The sequence below is a fragment of the Meriones unguiculatus genome, chromosome 19 (genome assembly GCF_030254825.1).
Source record: "Meriones unguiculatus strain TT.TT164.6M chromosome 19, Bangor_MerUng_6.1, whole genome shotgun sequence".
NCBI lineage: Eukaryota > Metazoa > Chordata > Mammalia > Rodentia > Muridae > Meriones > Meriones unguiculatus.
The window spans coordinates 37,338,013-37,359,645 of record NC_083366.1 but is presented as its reverse complement, the minus strand read 5'-3'; the positions used below and the strand labels follow the sequence as shown (position 1 = coordinate 37,359,645).

Here is a 21,633-nt window from a genome sequence, read left to right as displayed (position 1 = left end):
AGGCTGGCTCTTTTTCAAGCTAACACCCAGCCCAAAGATCAAAACAGTAAAATAAAAAGGCGCATTAGAAAGACCCCTAGGAGATACATTTCACACTCTGTGTTTTCAAGAATTCAAAGACTCAACAGATAAAAGGAGAGTAACAACACAAATTAATCGCTGCTCAGAAGCTGGGTGTCGCGCTTTTTAATTAACATTCTGTGCTTAATCCAAAAGCAGAAGCGAAACACAGACGTGACATTTATGCCTCTTACAGGGAAGTGTTACCTTTCCTGGAGGCTCTCCCTATTCTCATTCGAATGTGTTTAAATTTTAGACGCAGCCTTGGCAGTGTGTGGAGCTCCATTACGCAAACAGCGTGGGATGGTGCCACCCAGAACTGTGCGCGTGGGAGGAGACAAGGAAGTCAGTCTTCCTTCTCCCAGTGAGGTTCCGACCATCTAGGGGCGGATTTGGGCTTACACACTTAAGGCTCTTTTTCAGTGGGGTAGAGGAGGTTTGGAGAAGGGAATGCCATGCAATAATGTTGAAGGAGTTGCAAAGCAAAGCAAAACACCTAGTTCAGAATGTCAGCACCTCACACACACGGCTTTGTGCCCAGTGAACATCCTCTCTGGGGCTGCTGATCATCAGATGGAACACAGTTCGTTACCTTTGTAGCAGTCACATATTGAAGCGGCAGCAGCCAGAAGACAGGACTTCTCAGTGGCCAATCCCAAACAGATAAGCAATTTGAGATATTTATTTTATTACTTGTTTGGTGAGGTCAGAGTACCCTGCTAGATAAGTTCTCCACTGAGCTGTAGACCTTGTCCTACCTGGGGCATTTAAGTCTTTCCTGGGGAGGAGGCTGTGGTGTGTGGTTAAAGTGTGCCCTCTAAAGTTCCCACACTGGAAGTGTGGTGCCCCGTATGATGACGTTAAAAAATATTTAGACCTTTAAGAGGTCTCTGGGGTCACTGAACGTGGAAGGGATTAATACAATTCTCACAGTTGAGCTCTGGTTTTCTGCCCTGCCACGCAGTCCTGTTTTTGTGGTGGCATCTCTCACAAGGCCTTCACCAAAGCAGGGTCCACAACAATACCCTGACCCTGAACTGCCAGGACTGAGAACTAAGTGAAACTGTTTTTATTACAGAATACTCAGAATCAGATGTAGTAACCCGTAGTAACTCAATATGGCCTAATATAGAGAGTAAGTAATATAGAGAGTAGAGGGGCAGAGAAAGGGCTGATCAGTTTCAGCACTCTCCCACTTAGCCATCTTTGAAAATCTCCCTGTGGCTAGATGCTCTGAGCCAGGAAGTGGGCGTGCCCAGCAGATTACAAGATGATTGACAGGGCACCAAGGCTAGATGTGCTCCAAGGACAGCTGTGGAAATGAGGATGTAGACGAGCACATGAATTGCACTTTTTCTTTCTTTTTTGTTTTCTGTCTCTATACAGAAGCATGAAATAATCCACTAGGGAGAGCTGCCTATTTACAAGGTCAGCATGGCTTTGTGAAGACAACTCCAAAGACAGAAGCAGATTAAAAAAAAAAGGGGGTCTGGAAGTTATTCAGAGATCTGCAAAAGGGGCTTCTTACCACAACCACCTGGGGCTTTGCATAAATATGGATCCTAGCGGCTCTCCCAGAATCAGAAGTGCCAAGATTCAACCTTTCATGCTGCTGAGTGGGTTCTGGTGAGCTCTGTGAGGCCATTGGTGACTTCTTGTTCTAAACCAATATACAGATGCTTCCTTGCTGCCCATCAGCTTTGTCTAGCCATCTCCCTCAATACTGACAGCTAAGGAGGCCATGAAGCAGGATGCAGAAAATAGTCGGTGGTGGTCCTGATGCTAGGTTCTCTTTACCCCAATTCAGTGCTTAAACACTAGACACCACAGGGCTCCCTCAAGAACAGGAGCTCCCACGAAGCACACCTTTGGACTCAGCCTGCAGGAGAGCATCAACCAAAGACTGTAGCTGAGTCTCCAGGATTCATTCTTCCCCGGGAGGGCAAATCATTCCCATGGCCCTACTTCTCTGGTTGGCTTTGAGGGCTCAAAGAATAAATTGATGAACAAAGTCCCTAATAAAGCTCACAACAGTCCTCAGAACATCAGGGGCATATGAAAGCAGGTCACCTGCCCCACTTAGATTCAGGAAGCAAACTCTGGTATTAGAAAAACCAACGATCTTGAAGTTTACTTCACTATGCGAAGAGCAGAAAATACTATGAATTTTTTGATTGCCATAAGCTTTCAAGTGACATCTTTTCCCTACGGAAGTTAAAATAGCATGTGTCTCAGACTGTCAGCAGACTTGAAGAATATGAGAAAAGAGTCACAGGTGGTCTGTTCTAGAAGCCCTCTGGTGACAAGCGCAGAACGGCCTTGATACACAATTTTAAAGGGCAGGTTGAAAATACATTTTTTCTCACATATAGGTTGATTAACTGAAGAAATATATACACCCTTTTATATCAAATGCACCCTTAGTAAGGCCAAAAAATTCTCCCATTCATTGATGACATTTTTCTTTTATCTTGACTGCACATGGGCAAAATTTCTACTTATACATGCAGAAACAAAACTTTTAAGGGTTTATAAATTTACCCTAAACAGCTGGCAGGTAATTCCAACCAAGGTCTGTATAAGCTAGGGTCCTCAAAGATGTTTAAAGAAAGTACATGACAAAGTCATGGGGACGGGCCTCATAACTGACAGCTAAAAAATGGATAGTAGTGTCAGTATAGCCATGAGGACGGTGTAATTCACACGGGCCTGAGAGTCTAGCTAGCTCATCATGATTTTCTAGAATTCAAAAAGATGAGAAGCTTCGCAAACCAGTATTATTTGAATATGATTTGAGGCTATGTTCCAAGGGTCAATTTAAAATTTATCCCACTGCAAAGTGATGAAGAATGTGGACAGCTAACTGTGGTGTGTAAAGGTGGGGATACTGGGAGATGAGTAGAATTAGGTAGGTCACAGGATGAAGCACCTATGACTGAACACTGGTGGTATCCTCCCACGTGATATTCTGAGCCAGCATGGAAATCAGCAGACATACCAGCGGCAGACCCTTGACCTTGTACTCCAAAACTGTGAGGCAAAATAAACTTTATGAAGTTATCCAGCCTCAGGCATTTTCTTATAGTAATGAGAGAACAGACTAACACAAAAGCCTACAGAATCCTCATTCGGTCTGTATGAACAGAAAAATTCCCATGCAAGTGAAGAAAGGTGAAGCCTAAATCATAAGAACATAGTTTTGACCTGTGAACCAGTTCCCAGTATAGAGACCCAGGATAAATGCAAGGTCAGTTTCCTTTGAAAAAGAGTGTTACTAGACTGCCAAAAGCGTAGCCTGCCAATGTCTCTCTTCTCATGCTGTACCTATACACAGTGTTTGCTCAGACTGTCTGTGTACTAGAGAAAAGGAATGAGTCAGTTCTTTCAGGAACCACTGGACAATGGCTTGGATAACACCAATTCCAAGAGACCCCAAAAGCCCACAGTGGCCCCAGCTAGAGAAAGAGCTCATGGAAGCCAAGTGGTCTGTGGAGCCTTAGTTCAGGCTCCTCTCTCTGTAGGCCCCTGACACCATCCTGTGGCTATTTCTCAACATTTGGAGAGAAGAACAGACATGTCTGAAGAGAGGCATCTTCATCAACTCAAAGCATCCCCACACTGACGAAGCAAGAAGGTTTCTGTTTTTCTGGAAGGGGGAAACTGGCTGGAGAGGGTCGGAGCACATGGTTCCAAAGGCCCAGATCTGCTTCGTCACTTCCAGAGAGAACTCAGCATTTAAGTTGAAAATTGCAATGTGGGTGCTCTTTGGTTTCAAAGAAATAGGCTCAGCTCAGCACTTGGACATCAAGAAAAATCATTCCAACAAGAAAGAGCCCAGGCACTATCAAATTTCAATTGCTAGCTGAAAACCCCGATAGCTGCTCCAGATATAATATGCAATTATAGCCCAGAAACATAAATTATCAAGGCCACGGTCCTTTCATAATATAATAAATGAAGTGTGGGCAACCACATATGTGGTAAAGATCCCAACCCCCAGTGTGTGTCACAAATACCTGGTCACCCACAGGAGCTGGGGAAGAAGGAAAAGAAAAGAAACAGACTCTCCAAGTTCAACACTGGCTGTCCTGAGGACAAAGGTGAAGGGGACAGAAGTGCTAAGGTCTGACCCATAAAAAGTCTTTGACATTCTTGCCAGTTTCAATCTTCTCTGTTTATGCCCCGAGGGCTCTGTGTGACTAGTAGATAATTATGAGGAGACAGATAAGTACTGAACCTTCAGCAGAGGTGGTAATAGAATAGCAGAAGGGCGTTGCTCTCCTCTGGCAAGCTCCTGAAGTCCAGGGTAGATCTGGGCCCAGTGGAATGACACTAATTGAGGCCTCTGGGGAACGGGACACCACAGCCAATGTCATGTGCCTCCCCACATCTCACACAATCTCTGACCCACAGCTAGAAGCTCTTTTGTCAAGGTTACCTCAGGAAAGGCTGGTCTTCAAGTACCAGGGGCGAGGAGAATCACATGTCCATCATTTCTGAATGTATTACTCCTGGGGCCCTGACTCAGAAAGGCATATGAAAGGCTTCAAAGACTGAAAAGGAACACAGAGGAAGCACACATGGATAACAACGCTTCCTTCTACACATGACCACTGGTACCTCTTACAGGCTTAGCATGGCACACCTACCTAAATCCTGAAGGCTACGAAAGGGTGACGTCAGTAACCATAAAGTAAGGTGACATGAGCACCTGCCAGCACAGTGAAAAGTGCACCCAGGAAAATGCCCAGAAGGCCCCCAGAGGACCACATAGTGGAACCATGTGGACCAGAGGAAGATGTGTGCTCAGGCACTTCTGAGACTATCTCTGTGCACCAGCCCTACAGACTACGTGATTCTTTTTGTGTGACTTCTCTTCTGCTTGACATTTGCCCTTCACATTCATCTCTCCCTGATTACAGCTAAGCAGAAATTCTGAGCTCTGTTAACTGCTAGCTCGAGAAGATGTATGTGTAGTCCCTCTGGAGACGAGAGCAGGAACAGGGAAGTCAAAGAGAGGACATGCCCCTCCCCAACTAGTTTTCCCTGTGTCCCTCCTTGTCTGCACACAGCTGTCTATTGTGTCAACTGTGAACTGAGCTCCCCCTGTACACTGAGATCCGCCTTCTGCTAGAGGGCAAATCAGGTCATACCCAAAGAGGTGCCTCTCCTCATCACACAGGCGATTCCTCACACCTGCCTGCCAACTGAACCCAGGACTCACAAAGGTTCTCACTAAACATCGACAAAATGAAATAAGACAGCAAACACAGAGAGGGCCAGTGCGATGCACAGAGCTAAGAGCCGCATACGAAAGGATTAGAAAATAAATTAGAGGAAACTTGAAGGATTTAGAATCCATTTCAAGTGCACTGGAAGAAAATCTCTCCAGAATGGGAGAAGGGGCCCAGGCTGACTGACACATGGGCAGTCTCTGGTCCCACCCTCAGCTGGCAGCCTGCTGAGGTTTGGACTTGGCTGTTCCTGATTCTCTCCTGCGCTCCTACAAGGATAATGCGTCTCTCAAACTGGATCAGAATCAGCCAGGATCTGGCTAAGCTGCAGTCCCCAAGTCCCTAAGAGTCGGAGGCCCTCTCAAAACTGAGACCCACATATCCAGGCCCTCTGTTATTCCTAAGGGCTGCCAGACCTACCCCAAACCACTCCTTTAAATAGCTGCTTAAAATCTGAACGACTGAAACTAATGACTAAATTGATTCTTTTAGAAATTGTTGCATTCTGAAAGTAGTTGTAGTAGCAGCCATACTGTGACCAATGTGAAATGACATATGATTTACACATCAGGAAGAGCTTTCACAGCACAGACACTGCCCTGTCAGTCCTCGGAGAAAAGACATGGGTTGTTGCCCATGAATAAGGGCCCAGACCCACGATGCCCCTTAGCCTGACTCCCCAATTTAACACAGGGCTGCAGAGCTATGGACCTTAGTCCCTTCAAAACCAAAGTCCACCTTTCTCACCGCCTTTGGCAAGAACACCTCTTCTTCCCCCTGTAAAATTCTTTCCACGTCTCCCACACATTTCTAATTAATTAATTAACTAACTAATTAATTGATGCTCCCACTACAGGCCCTCACAGCACCAATAATTTCACATCGCACTCCTCAGCCCCACTTGAAAAGTCTCACACAGGGGCTAGGGAGATGTTTTGCTGGCTAAGAGCACTCGTTATTCTTGCAGAGGACCCAGTATTCCACTGCCATCACCCAAATAGTGGTTCACAACCAAATGTAACTCCAGTTCCAGAAGATCTCATGCCCTCTTCTAGACCTGTGCAGGCACCAGGCCTGCATGGGGTGCACAGACTTGCACGCAAGCAAAACATCCCCACACACAAAATAAAATAAATAAATCTTAGGACTGTTTTTAAGAAACGTCAATATGTAGTTTTGGAAACCCAATAATGAATGTACATTTCTTGCTTAGAGATTGTATGTGTAAACTTGTTTCTATGTACTCTTCTTGAAGAAGACTTGCTAATGTTGCAAAGCTGGTACTCAGTAAATATGTGTGAGTGAAAAAATGAATTTAAAATAAATCCCAATCAAACACTGGGGGCAAATCTGGATTCGGAAGCAATTAAGAATTTAAGGTAGCCAGGCACTCCTTTAATCTCAGCACTCTGGAGGTAAAGGAAGGCAAATCTCTGAGTTCTACAGAGTGAGTTCCAGGACAGCCAGAGCAGAAAAACCTTGTCTCACGGGGAAAAAATTAAATGCCTGTTTATCCGTTTCCTGAAAGTCAAGGGCTCTGATGTCTTTCTAGTGACAAGGGCTGACATGCCACAGTGGATTCTCTGCTACACGTGACCCTAAACACTCTCTTTTGCATGTGTTTCAAATGGATGGACCCCATTCTTCCCACACAATTCCTAGATGTGGAAAGAAAAAAAAATATCATTAAAGCTGGCACTGGTCCATTTCTCTGGGCCTTGGTTTGATCTGTTTATGAACCATTGCCTTAAGGTAAGCAATTCATTGTCTGAAAGAGAGATGCACTTTGAAATAAAAACTGACCAGGAAATTTTCACAGTGACTTCTTATATTCCATACACCCTTACAGGCCTTAATTGACCTCAGACTTTTTCATTGTATGCCTTCAAATGCTAAAATTATTAGCAGTATATTTGAAAAGATTCTAAATGAACCTCAGTCAGCAGTAATTACAACAAAATGTCTACTACACAAAATGATGTCTCCTGGGAACAGGAATCGCCTGTTCTGCTCTCTTCTCTCGTCTGTCTTGCAGGCAGCTGGCTGCAGATGGGGTGATGGCCTGCTGACATGACTGCTCTTCCACACGCTCCTGAGGTGGCAAAACTTTTAGGACAAATTGCTCCTCATCTGTGGTCACCAAGTACGATGACCCCCTCCACGCAGTTTTCCAAAGCCACATGCTCAACCAAGGCCAAACTGAGTGTCAGAAATGGAGGGGATGCTGACAGCTGGAAATGTCTCCTAAGATAAACTGAAGAAAAGGGCACAACTGTGAGGCGCGAAAAGGAGCCAAGGCTCTTGGAATCTTTAAACTGTTGGCTTACACGGCGCGTGAGCCGAATTCCTCAGTTTCACCAGAACCCTGCATCTTATGACACAGATCTTTCCATGCCTCCTTAAATATGTTTGACACTGGATTCCCAGCAAAGAAAAGGACTGAAATTTGTATATGCCAAGGGTCGTATGTAATTTATTGGGTCCAACAGAGATCTCCTGAGATCTGTGCTCAGATAAGCAGCGTTTCATGACTGCAGCCATGTTTTTTTCTTCGGAAGCCAAGTCTGGAGAAGTTCTTTCCATTCCCACCTCAAGCCTATGCTTCCATTCATGACACTTTAGTGTCTGAACTGAAGTTCATCTTTCATTTAACCCATTCACAAAGGCCATTACTAAATGAACATTGAATGGGTACCTGAGCTACTCTGTAAGAAGCTAGCAAGCCTGTATGCTAGCTGCTGCCTTCTGGGAGGAGCTTAGAGAGCAGAGCAGTTACCCAAACAAACAATGGCCAGAACCAGCAAATAGAAATGGGAAAGGTCGCTGCGGCTTGAAGTGAATGTAGAATAAATTGTCCTACATGGAACATTTTGAAAAGTGAGAAAGTTGATAAAATCAATTAGGCAGAACAGTGGAGCTCTTGTGGGTACAATCCTTCGGCCATGGCTGTCTTCCTCCCTGTCTCAGGCTTCGAGTAACTTCCAATCTGTCTGACAGTCTAACCAGCCAGTTGAGGATAAAGGAGAAAGCTTACACCCACCCACATTCCACCGAAACTTTAAGCAGTCTCTTAATTTCAAGGAGGTTCTAAGTGATTCATACACTTTGAGGACTACCCTTTACAAACAACATAATCCTATAAAACACAGCTCGTCTGAAATGCCTGCCCATTGCTGTCCACCAAGACCCCACTATCTTGGGAGTTTCTCACAGAGCTCCTGTTTGTAGTTGGACAGGTGTCCAACAGTCCTTTCCCAGAAAGATAGGACCAAGGGATCAGAAGAACCCTGAACAGCAACCTCCGATCTCTGTCCCCAGTGCGAATTAACAGTAAAGGGAAAATTCCAGGTTGGCTGGAATTAAGCTAGGAGATACACACCAAATTGGTGGTATCATCTCTTACATTGGTTCATTTAATTCACAACTGATGATATTTATCCTAATGTGGCAGTTTAAGTCTCTGTTTCTGAAGCACGGATGTATGAAGCAAACTCTAGTTGAGCTTTTAAGAGGAATGGCTCAGGCCTCTTAAAGAAAATTAAATAATCAATCTTGAGTCTTTAAATGAGTATACCAAGATGTTGGTGCTAAAAACCCTGCAGAAGAATCACTGATAAAATCAATGGCATCAACAAAAACAGCAAAACCAATGCACCAAACCTACTTCATAGTCAGTATGAAGGTTACCACGTCAGCAGCTCAGAGGCTACGGATTTCCATTAACGCCATTTGACAGATGTGAAAAGTGAGGCTGAGCAGGATAATGAACTTACCTCACCCAGCTGAGGCTTGAAAATCAGCTAGACTCCTACATTAAGATGTACATGTTTATTTAGTTCCAAACTTCAAAGCACCATCCTTTTCCTTTTCCCAAATCCAATCAGTTATCAAACCCTCCATTTGTTTTCTTCAGTGGGTGGCTGTAACATACTGTCCTCCTTCCCCTGTGTCTGTGCTGGCTGACATCCAGCTGTGGGGTCAGTTGGGAAGTGGGGGTGGGGCAGCCTTTCCTCATAGCAAGCTCACTGCTGGATTTATTTATTCCTCTCCCCAAGACCGAGTGTTTGTTTGGGTAGGTCTAGAAGAAAGAAGCTGGTAAGTGTCAACCTTCCTTAGTCCCTCCTGCCTACTTACTGTCTAACCTTTTGTCCAGGCTGCTGCAATGGGAGAGGGGTCCTCATTAAACCTAGGTTGTCTGTTTTCCTTGCCCTAAGAGCCTTTTCAGCTTTTCTGTCCACTCAACCCATTTTCAAGCTCCCAGCAGAACTCAATCCAGGCCTCATCCAAACATTTCTCCACCACAGACTGCTGAGCTCCTGGAGCAATCTTTCTTTTAATAATAAGTTTTCTACATTTTTCCCAAATGATCATCTGTGTACTCCTTTCCCTGCGATCTGCAAACCAGGCAGTACTGTTTAGTCACATTTATCTCTTACCTGATCTTCTTCTCATTCATCCATCCCCAGCAAAGCTCCAAATGTGGAGGGCCTTGGCCACAGAACAGCCTGTGCTGTTAAAATGGCCGTGGCATGGCTGAATGATGGCAGGAGGAAGAAGTGGGTGAAGTGCTGGGAAGGGCTAAGCCTAGAAGTAATACTTGAACTTAAGTCTTTCTGTGCATTTCAGACCCTTACATGGACATTGTGTGTGTGGGCATGCGCACCCGTGCACGCACGAATTCTGTTCAAATCCTGAGAAAGAGAATTCCAGGCTTTGTCCACTCTGAGCATGGACCTTATTACTCAACTGCATCTACTCCACGTTACTTTTTAAGAATTATAATTTAAAAAATAGAGTTTTTATGCTTCTCTTATGCAAATCCAGGCAGACGTTTTTCACATATTCCGAGCGGAACAAATATTGATTGAGAAAACAGTTCCAGTGAGCCTAAGTCACTTGCTGGCAGTGGAGAGGGTCCAGAGAGGATGGAAATGCATTCATTCCTTGATATAAAAAAAAATGCTTTAACATGATTCCCATTCAATGAAGGTGACAAGTGTGAGAGGATAGAATTTAGCACCTAACATCATTCCTCTGCTTCAAAGGACCCTTTATTATTAGGTGTGGCACAACTCTCTCTCTCTTCCTCTCTCTTTCTCTCTGTGTCTGTATGTGTACATGACACTACTTACTACAGGAAAGAATCTGTCCCATTTCCCCAAGCCAAAATGTTTAACTAGTAGTCATTTCCACCAAGTGGCCCATAATTTGAGTAACTATAAAAATCTAGGGCATGGTAAGGCAGGGTAGTGTGGGGGTGGGCAGGAGTCAAGTTGAAACCAGCCTGACTGAGTGTTATTGGAATTCACTCTTCGCTCAGCCAAAAATGTGCAGTCTGACCAAAGCAGTCCACTGGCTCAACTTCCCAAGCCACAGGCAAAGCTACTGTGGTTTATACATTTGGGTTAAAGAGACCCAAAACAGAAAGAAAAAAATACACACACACACACACACACACACACACACACACACACACACATATATATATATAGAGAGAGAGAGAGAGAGAGAGAAAGAAATGCATTATAATTCAAAATTAAGGGTAATTGTGTGTATCAGCCTGGAAAATATATCTCATATAGTACACTCAGTCACTGAACCCCAGAGCACAAAACTCCGGTGCTCCAAATACAATCTAAAACTGAAAATAAAAGGTACAAAGGGCGGAAGGAAGGGTGGAGGGTTGCTACGAGGCTGTGGCTCGGAGAAGGCGGCTGCGCCTTGGGGAAACACGTTAATAACCAACCCAGCGGTAGGTTCTGTGTGGCATAAGCCACCAGCTACTGTTCTCAACACTACAGCTGCCAGAGGGGCCAAATAGGAGGTTGGCGTAAAATTGCCTAAGAAAATAATGCCACAGGATTGCACAGAAATCTAATGCACAGAGTGGGTAAGGACTTCACGTAAGCCAATACCATTACAGTTTCTCCCCGACCCTGCTACAAGGTCCTATTTCACTCGTAGGACATCCATATCCATTACCAGATGCTCAGCCACGGTGCATGTGCCAAGCACAGGAGCAGATACTGTCCTCAGGAACCAGACTCCAAGCAGACATTTCTTTACCCTGTGACCAGGCCTCTAAGCTGACAGAAGCCATGCTGACAGCTCCTTACCACCCTGCTCCATTCATTTACCCTCTAACTGTTATGTAAAGGTCACAGTGAATTCTGAAACCAGTAGTCAAACTCAAATCCTCACCAGCAAGCTGGGACCGGGGACTCACTGTTTGGTTTCCTTCTGCCCGGACTACAGGAAGGAGAGTAGAGGCAGACTGGCAACCATCTGACTTAGGAAGATAATTGCAGTTTAGCAGTGAGGGAAGTCAGGGAGGAAACGGAAGCAAAATGAATGGACACAAAGGGTGAGTTCCCCATCTGAGAGGGCACTACCTTAAGTTTAGGCTCCAAGGAAGACCCAGTGACAGAAAACTGGGGCACTTACAGCTGTGGTAAGAAGTCTGGTCAGATTTCACTTCAGGAAACAAAGCAGAGGTTCCCAACCAGGCCAGCAAGGGGAGAAGGTGAGGGCGGTGAGGGCGGTGAGGACGGGGGAAGGCTAGGGTTGACCCCTGAGCTACAGACCTACAAAGTATGGATACGGTTTTAGTGTTCCTAAGTGATGATGTTGCATCCTAGTGAACAAAGAGCAGGAAAGCTGCTGGGCATCCTGCAGTGCCTGGGAGAGTCCTCAAACGACCAAACTGTCTAGCTCAGAATGGCACTAAAATAAAGGGCAAATAAAAGGGGAACTGGTCTACAATCAGAAAAAGAGTAACAGCAGCAACCTTTGCGTGGCCCTAAGAAGAGCCATCCTGCTTAATGGGCTCAGGTCACAGGTTCCCTCAGTGAGCATTAATCCATGGTCAGAAGCAACACTATGACAAGCTGACAAGTGCACCATGAAGTATATTCCCCTGCCAACTGCTCCCTCCCAATAGGTTCCACAATTTTGCCTGCACGATATGTCATCCACAATTTTTTTAAGTGTTGTTGGCTAAAGGATATGTTATCCTTGGCAAAGTCTTTCCTCTCTTCTTCCTTCCCCCCCTCCTGCCCTCTCCCTCTCTCTCCTTCTCTCCCTCTCTCTAATAAATTGCCTTCATCCTCCAATATTGTGACCTTGGCCTATTGGTATATAAAGCCCACAGATGGATCTAGATTCAAGGCTAAGGACAACTTGAGAATGCACTATCCATTGAAAGATCAACTCTGAAATTCTCCATCTCAAGTGGTAGGAGAGACATCCCAAGCCAGACACCATGGCAACCTGATATCTATGGGACCCATCCATCATAACTAAGGAGAGTTCTGAGACTTTTTTACAGAGCTGAGACTCAAATCCACATAGGTCAAGTACATGTTATATCACTAGGCGCTACCGCCACCTGAACCAAGGGCATATCTTCCTTATGTTTACATTTATTTTTTTTAATTTATTGTGCATCTGTGTGCATACATGTGTGAGGACATGGGTTGCACATGTGTGCTCATACATGTGGCGCCCAGACGACAACCACGGGTGCCATTCTTCAGGTACTCTTTACCTATTTTTTTAGACAGCATCTCTTGCTGACCTAGAACTTGCCAATTACACAAGTTCTACAAAAGACCAGTAAGTTCTAAGTTTCCCTCCGTGACCCCCACCTCAGCATTTTTATATGAGTTCTAGAGCTCAAACTCGAGTTCCCATGCCATAAAGGCAAGCACTTTACCAACTAACCATATCCTTACCCAGCCCTTGTTTGCTTTGTTTTTGTTGTTTGTTTGTTTGGGGAGTGGTTGGTTTTTTTACTTTGTTGTTGTTGTTATTGGTGGTGGTGGTGGTACTGGTGCTGGTTGGGTGGGTGGTTGGTTGGTTTTGGCTTTGGTTTTAGAGGGAGCTGTTTCTAATGCCCAGGCTGGCCTCACAAACCTCCTGGTCCCAACATCTCAAGATCTGGTATCATAGGTAGAAGCCACTACGCCCTGCTAAATCAAGGGTATTCCTAACACAGTGGAGATGTCTCTTGATACCACTGTACCAACAAGGTGAGTAACTAATCAGGACATACATCATGGTGTGGATAAAAGAAATGACAAAGAGGCACATCAGTCTCCTGGTCTACTCTTAAAAGAACAATGTTTCATAATGCCGTACCTGGGCATCAATCCCCTAGCCTACCGCTGCTTATCCAGAAATTTTGCCATCCCCCTCCAGCACAGCTGTCCTAGAGTAGAGCAAGTAGTGCATTGCCAGCATTTTCTACCGAGGAAAGCTGTGTTCTCTACGTTAACTGTTAAAACTAAAATAGTCCAAGTGTCGCTTCAATTCCTAAAACTGAGGTTACAATTATAATCTTGCTCAGATTCTGGAAACCGGTGTTTGTGGGGGCTCAGAACACGAAGAAGCATCTCCTTCTATTTATACATGTGACTAATTTCTCTACTCAGCACTGGGCCAGGTTGTTGCTGTGGCTAATTCCATTTGATGAGACAGCATTCCTTCACCCACACATTCCTGCCTCAGTACCTGTTTGCCTCACTTTAGTCTGCTTAAGTTGTACCAGCACCTATGGAAGGCTGAAACACAAGTAGTTAATTTGATCATTGATTGTGGCAAGGCTTGGCAGGCCTCAGTTCCACCTACTACACATCAGTTGCCATTGTTAATACTTAAGACAACTTAGATTATCCAGGTAATGGAGCACAGCAGCCAGTGTATGCATGGGGTACACAGACTGGCTTTGTTGACTGGCTTTGCTGAACCTACAAGCACTATGCTGAGCACTCAGACACTCTCTAAGGCCACACACTTATCACAGAAGCCACACCCTATCTGCATGACCCTTCTGATTGGGACAGTGTTGAAGTTCTTGGCCTTTGGCTTTGTTTTTTGGCTAGCCAGTCTTGAGGACAAGTCATCAGGAACACCTAATCTAATCACCCATCACAGCAGTGTGGCTACTACCCAAACACAATGGCTGCCTCTGCAAATCTCCAGAAGTAATTAGCTCATGCACATAGGGAATACCAGGTTGGGGGGCTAAAACTGGAAAGGAAAGGTCCAGCAGAGTAAATTTCCAAAAGCTCAAAGCTAATACTTGACCAGAAAAAAAAAAAAAAGTGGGCACTTTTGATTCCCTTCTAGATAGAGCGAGAGCTACTGGGGATAATCCAACTCTGCATCAGGGCAGTCAAGAGTGGCTCACTTGGGTCCCCTGTTCCCTAGGATGGTGGTGGCATCTGGGCCTGGCACAATGATAAAGCCTGTAAACAGCAGCATTTTTAGGGTGAAGTCAAAAAGGCTGACACTGCATTCAGTTCACTTGAAAACAGCATCCTTCACAAGAAATTAAACAAACAATATTTTGTAAAAGGGAAACAGCTAGATGCTTCTGAAAGCACGGCCCCATGGATTCTTTTCCATGAGAATTCCTGGCAAGTTGGTGAAAAAAAAATCTCTGGTGTTATTAAAGCAAGTTTTTAAAAAACTCAAACCCAAATGGAGCTACGCATTCAGTATATAAGTCTCAGGATCTGTTCTGTGGGACTCTAAGGACAGAACCCACGACCTGACGCATGCTAATCAAGGATGCTACTGATATATATGTATGTGTGTGAATACACATATATGTACATATACATATATATTTAGATGTATGTATGCATACCTTCCTAGCCCTTGTTTCTATGAAACAGCATGTTGCTATGTATTTCTAGCTGGTCTTGAACTAGCTATTAATCCAGGCTTGGCTCTAATTCAAGATCCTTCAGCCTCAACCTCCTCAGAGGACTGGCCTTGTGCTTGCTTCCATTTGTGTTTTAGATTGCTGATCCAGACCTGCTAAGTGGGTATCAGGCTCTCCTCCTGGGCTGCAACCTTAAGCAAACAAAGCACAATGTTCGTTGACTTGACTTGACATTACACAACTCTTGCAGCAAACACTTGAGGCTTTGTAAGGCAGAGAGGTTTAGTAATCTCCCACCTTCTCCAAATTCAACAGGATGTCTAACCGTGCTATCTATTTGGATGGCTGCAGGCATTACAGAGTGGTTGCAGACTTCAGTGAGAAACCTTCTGGCCCACGGTTTCTGGGTCAGGATGGCAAATACTGCCCTGACAGGATCCCTCTGAAGCTTCAGAGCTGGACCAGGTCATGGAGTAAGCAAGCATGCATTGGTGCACTGCTTGCTATGCCCCCAGCCACATCCTCTGGGCCAGAGCTTCAAAGCCCTCCCTTCCTGCACACACCTCTCCCCACCCACTCACACCAAATACCCAAAGCAAGCAAATTACTTGAGAAAACTCTAGCACTGACTTCTCACAGGTGCTCAAGTTTCAGAAATGCTTACAACTAAGCAGCTCTTGGAGAAGGGCCTCATCCTTTTCATCTTCTCTTCCCAGGCCTTTCTCTTGCTTCTCTTCTTCATCTGTCTCCCAGATTTTCCCTCTGCCTCCCTCTCCTGGCCTTGCTAGCAACCTCTTCTCCTCTGCCTTCAATTCGGCTTCATCTCTGTGAGAGAGTGCATACATGGGCCTCTTGTGGCTTCTCCATAATGCCATCCTCCAGGGGAGTATTTCTCTGGCTTAAAGCAGCACAGGCTTTGAAAAGACAGCCTCCACGGAGGGAGGGAGGGGTTACAGCACATCAGGAACAGCTGGGCTTTCAATAAAGTGCCCTGGCTTTCCTACGATGACCCAGGCAATGGCCTCTCTGCGCCTTTCCTCAGCCTGCGGTTCTGAGAGAGGGATGTAACCAAGGCAGAGGGAGTCTGAAAGGCCAGTGGTAGACTGTGAAGGAGGGGACCAAAGTATGGTAAAAGCCTGGGTTCCTGTTCGCCACTGACACTGGGATTTTCTTGGTAGATTTCCACAGTGGCCTCTCCCACCACAGACTCTTCGTCCATTAATCCGCAAAACATTTACAGAACACACAAGTACCTCGTACCCCGAGCTACAATCTAAAGTCAATCTAAATCTGGGAACATGGTCACCAGGCTGCTCAAACTTCCATTCTAATGGGAGAAACAGTGATAAAATAAGCAGGTGACTAAATACTGAGAGGGAACAGGGAGTAACACAAGAGGACCCAGGCAGCTGTCCACCTTTAAAACTAGAGGAAACAAAGGATGAGTCATCTGAACATGTGAGGGAAAGCTCCTCGGGCAGAAGAACAGCATATGCAAAGGTCCTGGGGAGAGAAAGCAGTAAACAAGAAAAATGTAAGAAAGTCAGAATTGCTGCCATTAACAAGGACATGCTGCTGTGGCAGTGGAGGGGGGAGGCTGCCATCCATCACACGGCCATCAACCCTGTGGCCCAATGCCTGTTCGGGTGGGCACTGAGTTTCTACAGACTGTGGTCTTCCCACAGTCTGTAAGCTTCCTGTTCCCCAGCTTACTCTTCCTCCTCATTCCCATAGCTGAGCTCATTCTGTCAGTTTACCACTCCACCTAACTAGAGAACAAGAACTGAGTAGCAAATACAATAAGAAAGGCGATATGCACATTTAATCACAATTCTGAAAAGACAGCAAATGTGCCAGAGTGAAGAGCGGAAGATCAAAAGGTCAGCTAGGAAGGAAGGGGAGGGGGAGAAGCAAGGAGAGAAGAAGGGAGGGAAGAAGGAAGGGCAGGTAAGAAAAAACGAGAATGGAGTTTCTTACAAGCCTGCAAGCGACTGGCTTTAAACTCTCTAGGAACCCCAGTCCTGTAAATTGGGGGAGTGGAAACAGCAAACCTTGAAATAACCTTGGGGAGCTGCTGAAGAGGTGAGGCACGTGGAGACCATGACCAGAAGCCTTTAATGGACCAGCTCTACTGGCAGCTTTCCCAATCTAACAGTCACTGCAAGTAAACTGCATCTTCCTGTCTCAAGTTGCTCTCAAAGATTTTCGGTATGCAAACGCTGTTCATTTTTATTTAGTATAGAAAAGAAAATAAAAATTCAGAGATTCTTCCCTGGTCTCCTTCAAGTCACAACCTCCTCTCTGTATCTTAAGCTGTCTGTACTGGCCAGAGGCTCGGAGCCCCTTGGTGCATTTCATGGAGCTCAATGAGCCTCGGGAGCTGTCCAGAGGCCCTCGGAGCTGTCCCTGCTTGGGGCCAAACTCTGCAGCGTCAGGTCAACCCAAATCCAACAACCCTTGCCCTAGCTGCCTAGTTCAAAAGACAGGACCGTCAGTGGGAGAGAGAGAGCCCCCCAACTCCGGGGGTCAGTGGGAGAGCGCCCCCACCGCAATCACGCGCGCGAGTACACACACACACACACACACACACACACACACACAAATATATACCTAGCGCGCGCCCGCGACACAGCACGGACTTCCCAACCCCACAGAAGCGCACCGCGGCCGGCTGAGTTCAGGGTTTCCTCTTCCTCAAAGCAGCGGGGCCACCGCGGCGCGCGGCTGGCTCGCTCCCTCCCCAACGCCCCACGCCCGCCGCTCTCCCGGGAAGGCGAGCGGTCCGCCCTCTCCCACGCCAGCCTCTCCATCGAAGCCCCCGCCGCCCTGCCTGGCCCCAGAGGGAAGCCCCGCGTGGCCCCGGGAGGCGGGTCTTTCCTAGCGAACGCCTGCAGGGGTCCCCGCCAACCCATCGCGCCCCCATCCCGGGCGCGCGCTCTCCGGGGATTCCCCTCCCGTCTGCGACACCCGAGTGAGCCCCGGAGTCCTCTCGCCGGCCGCCACCACTCCGCAGAGCTTCCCGGCTCTCCGGCCCCCAGACTGCTGGCCGCAAGGTCCCGGGCGCACTCTGCGAGGTCCCAGCACCCCTACGCCGGTGGCGCAGCCCGCCGGCGCCCCCTCCAGCCGACCCTGCCCGGGCAGTCTCCACGGGTCCCGGCCCAGTGCCCCATGTCGGCGCCGCCCCCGGTGTCCGCTGCCCCCGTGCCTTCAGCCGCTCGGGACTCCCCTCTGCCCAGACCTCCCAACTGCAGCGCGCCCGCAGCCCCCACCCGCGCGCGCCGCGGGGCCCCGGGAGGAAACAAAAGTGTCTCCGCGGCGCCCTGGTCTTGCCCCGGCCCCCGCCCGGGCCGCCGAGGTCAGCGAGCCGGGCGCAGCGCCAGCCCAGCAAACTTTACAAACCTGCCCGGGGTCGCAGGACGCGGGGACGAGGGCTTCCAGAGGCCGGAGCTACAGGGCCGGGGCCGTAGACCGGTGGCCGAGGCTCTGTCGCCCCTCTCGGGGCCGCGGACGGCGCTGGCTCTGCCTCTATCTCGTGCCCATCCTCGCCCGCTGCCGCTGCCCGAACGCACGCACTTACACTCGGGTCGCCGGCCGCTGCCGCCGGCTGCCGCTGCTCTCACTTCCTCTTCCTTCCTCCTGCTGGCCAGAGACACATCTTGCATCTAGGAGCATCCCGAGAGCTGCCGCGAACTCTCCTCCCGGGCGGCCGCTGCGGAGTTGCCGCCGCCGCCCCCGGCACCTGCGCGCGGACACGCGTGGTTGGCGCGTTTGCTTCCCGCCCCCGCACACTGCTGCCCGTACCCCCGCCCCCCGGGTGCCCACGACTTTCTGAAGTCCCCCTACTTAGAAAACGGGGAAATGTCACACAGTGTGCACACCTCAGCTCGGCTATAAATAGTGTTTGCTGAGCATGACTTCTCTGATGAGCTCAGAAACCGCGTTTTCGGGCACTAATTAACTCCGTCACCCTCGTAGCGCCACCTCTGGGGGACCCAGAGCTCGTGGTACCCTTTTGAAGCCTTCATTTTAGACACCTTGTTTGAGATTTTCTACCAAAGGGGAAAATTCGGGCTGTTTTGAAACAGGTCCTCTGAGAAGCTCCTATGTGTGCTTGAACACGCTATCTGCTCTTCGGCAGCACGGCCCTTCTTCTCCATCACCTACGACTTCACTGTAGTCTAAACTAGAAGATTTCCTTCAATGAAGCCCCTGGCATTTGTTACTGGTAGGCATTGTATGATTATTGAAGTCATGCAACGTGCTTCAATGAATATTTGGGAATATTTGGAAAGTTCAGGAGAAAGACCTGTCCTCTTCGACAGGACATGATGGGCATGTCCTATCTCGCGAAAAGGGGAGGAGCTGGGGACACACCATAGACCATATCAGGATCTAAGGCAGAAAGCAATGCTCCCTTTAATATTAATCACCAGAATATTTAAGTGTTAACCCTGTGCTAACTGCCCGTTAGCAGCCATTAAGGATTTAGCATGAAAAACCAAAATAAATTGGCTTCATTGTTTTTATATTGATCTTTATCATTTCAGCAACTAAAAGTTCTACAGTTCCTACATAATAAATCAAACAGATAGTATATCGGGTTAGGATAGATGTATGGGATTAAAATTAATTGCGTCAGTTTCTTTTTATTGAAATTTGTTTTCATGCAATATATTCTAGTCATGCTTTTCCCCTCCCCAAGCTCCTCCAAGAGACTCCCCACCAACCCAACTCTGTGCCTTCTATTCTCTCTCTTTAAAAAAACGAACAACCAAAAAGAAAATAGAAGAAAATAACCAAACCAAAAGATAATAATAATAAACAGAAGACACAAGTTGTATGTAAAACGAAAAAAACACAAAAAATGGGAACCAAAACATACAAGCAAAGATGAATAAGACAAAAAAAAAAAATGCCCGAACAAAGCAATTTAAGACAAAAACTCTACAAAAACATGATTGAGTTCATTTTGTATTGGTCATCAACTAATGTTCCTTTGGAAACAGGTGTCACTTGCAGGTCCCTTCTTGGTTAGGCATAAGAGCCTGTGTCCTCTTCCCCGTCTCAGTCCTGGGAATCCGCCAGGCTTGAACCTGTGAAGGCCACGGCGTGCTGCCACAGTCTCTGTGAATTGAGTTCATGTGTGTCAGTTCTGTGGCTTCTGAAGAACAGTTTCCTTCATCTACACCCTGTGGCTCTTAACATTCTTTCAAACCCTGAGGGGAGGCTTTGGAGAAGATAACGCACTTAGGACTAAGTGCTCCAAAATCTCTTACTCTTTGAATATTGTGCAGCTGTGGGTCTGTGCTAGTTTCCATGTATTGCTCATCTGAAATAAAACACACAATATTTGTGTTTTGGGGATATGGGTCACCTCACTCATGTTGATATTTTTTTTAACTGCATCCATTTACCTACAAATTTTATAACTTAGTTTTTCTTAAACAATTGAGTAATATCCCATTGTGTAAATGGAGCACATTTTCATCATCCATTCGTCAGTTGAAGGACATCTAAGCTGTTTCCAATTTATGGCTATTATGAATACAGCAGCAAAGAAGGTGGATGAGCAAGTATCTCTGTAAAAGAAGATAGAATCCATTGGGCGTATGCCGAAGAGTGGTTATAGCTGGATCCTTTTCAAGCTTCCTGAGGAACTGTCGCACTGATTTCCATAGCGGCTGCACAAGTTTGTACTCCCACCAGCAACGGAGGAGTGTTCCCCTTCCCTCACGTCCTTGCCAGCATGAGCTGTCATTTGTTTTGTTGATCTTGGCCATTCCTTCTGGTATAAAATGAAATCTCAAAGCGGTTTTAATTTGAATTTCCCTGATGACTAACATTTCTTTAAGTGCTTCTCCATCATTTATGTTTCATTGTTTGAGAACTCTCCACTTAGTCCTGCATCCTAACTTTTAAATGGGTTTTTCTTTTTCTTGAAGTCCAGTGTTTTGAGTTCTTTATATATTTTACATACTAACCCTCTATCAGATGTGTAATTAGTAAAAATATTTTCCCGTTGTATAGCCTACCACTTTCTTGGAATAGTAGTGTCATTTGCTCTCCATAAGGTTCCATTCACTAATTGTTGATCTTGATGCCTACCCTATCAGTGTTTTGATTAGAAAGTTTTTTTTCCCCTGGGCCAGTGAGTTCAAGGCTATCCCCCACTTTCTCTCCTATCAGATCTGAGATGTCTGAGTTGAGGCTCTCATTCCTTTTGGAGTTGCAGAGAGACTCATGAGCATCTATTTGCATTCTTCTACATGCAGCCGTTCTGTTTGGCCACCATGATAACATTTGTTGAAAATGCTGTCTTTTCTACAATGTGTGTTTTTAGCTTTTTTTAAAAATTAGTGTTCAGAGGTGTGTGGATTTATGTCTGAGTCTTCAATTATATTCCAATGATCGACATGTTTGTTTTTATACCAGTACCATGCCATTACTATATGTTATTACTATAGCATTGTAGTATGATTTGAAGTCTCTTGTGGTGATGCTTCCAACAGTTCTTTTATTATTCAGGAATGTTTTAGCCATCCTGATTTTTTCCCCATATGAAGCTGAAAATTGTTTTCTTCGATTTATATAAATAATTGTCTTGAAATTCTGAAAGGATTTGCATTGAATCTGTAAATTGCTTTTGGTATGATGCCCATTTTCAGTATA

The 21,633-nt window shown here is 46.3% G+C and overlaps 1 protein-coding gene across 4 annotated transcripts in view; it reads right to left on the bottom strand.

The window, feature by feature from the left end:
• The window catches only part of Elmo1 (engulfment and cell motility 1), a 521,602-nt gene extending 502,800 nt beyond the window's left edge, over window positions 1-18,802 (bottom strand). The window contains exon 1 of one of the 4 annotated variants that reach the window (XM_060372629.1): window positions 18,542-18,802. The gene's annotated coding sequence lies outside the window, so the exon portion shown is untranslated. The other 3 variants (XM_060372632.1, XM_060372630.1, XM_060372631.1) reach the window with 3 other exon arrangements.
• Between the last annotated feature and the right edge of the window lie 2,831 nt (window positions 18,803-21,633).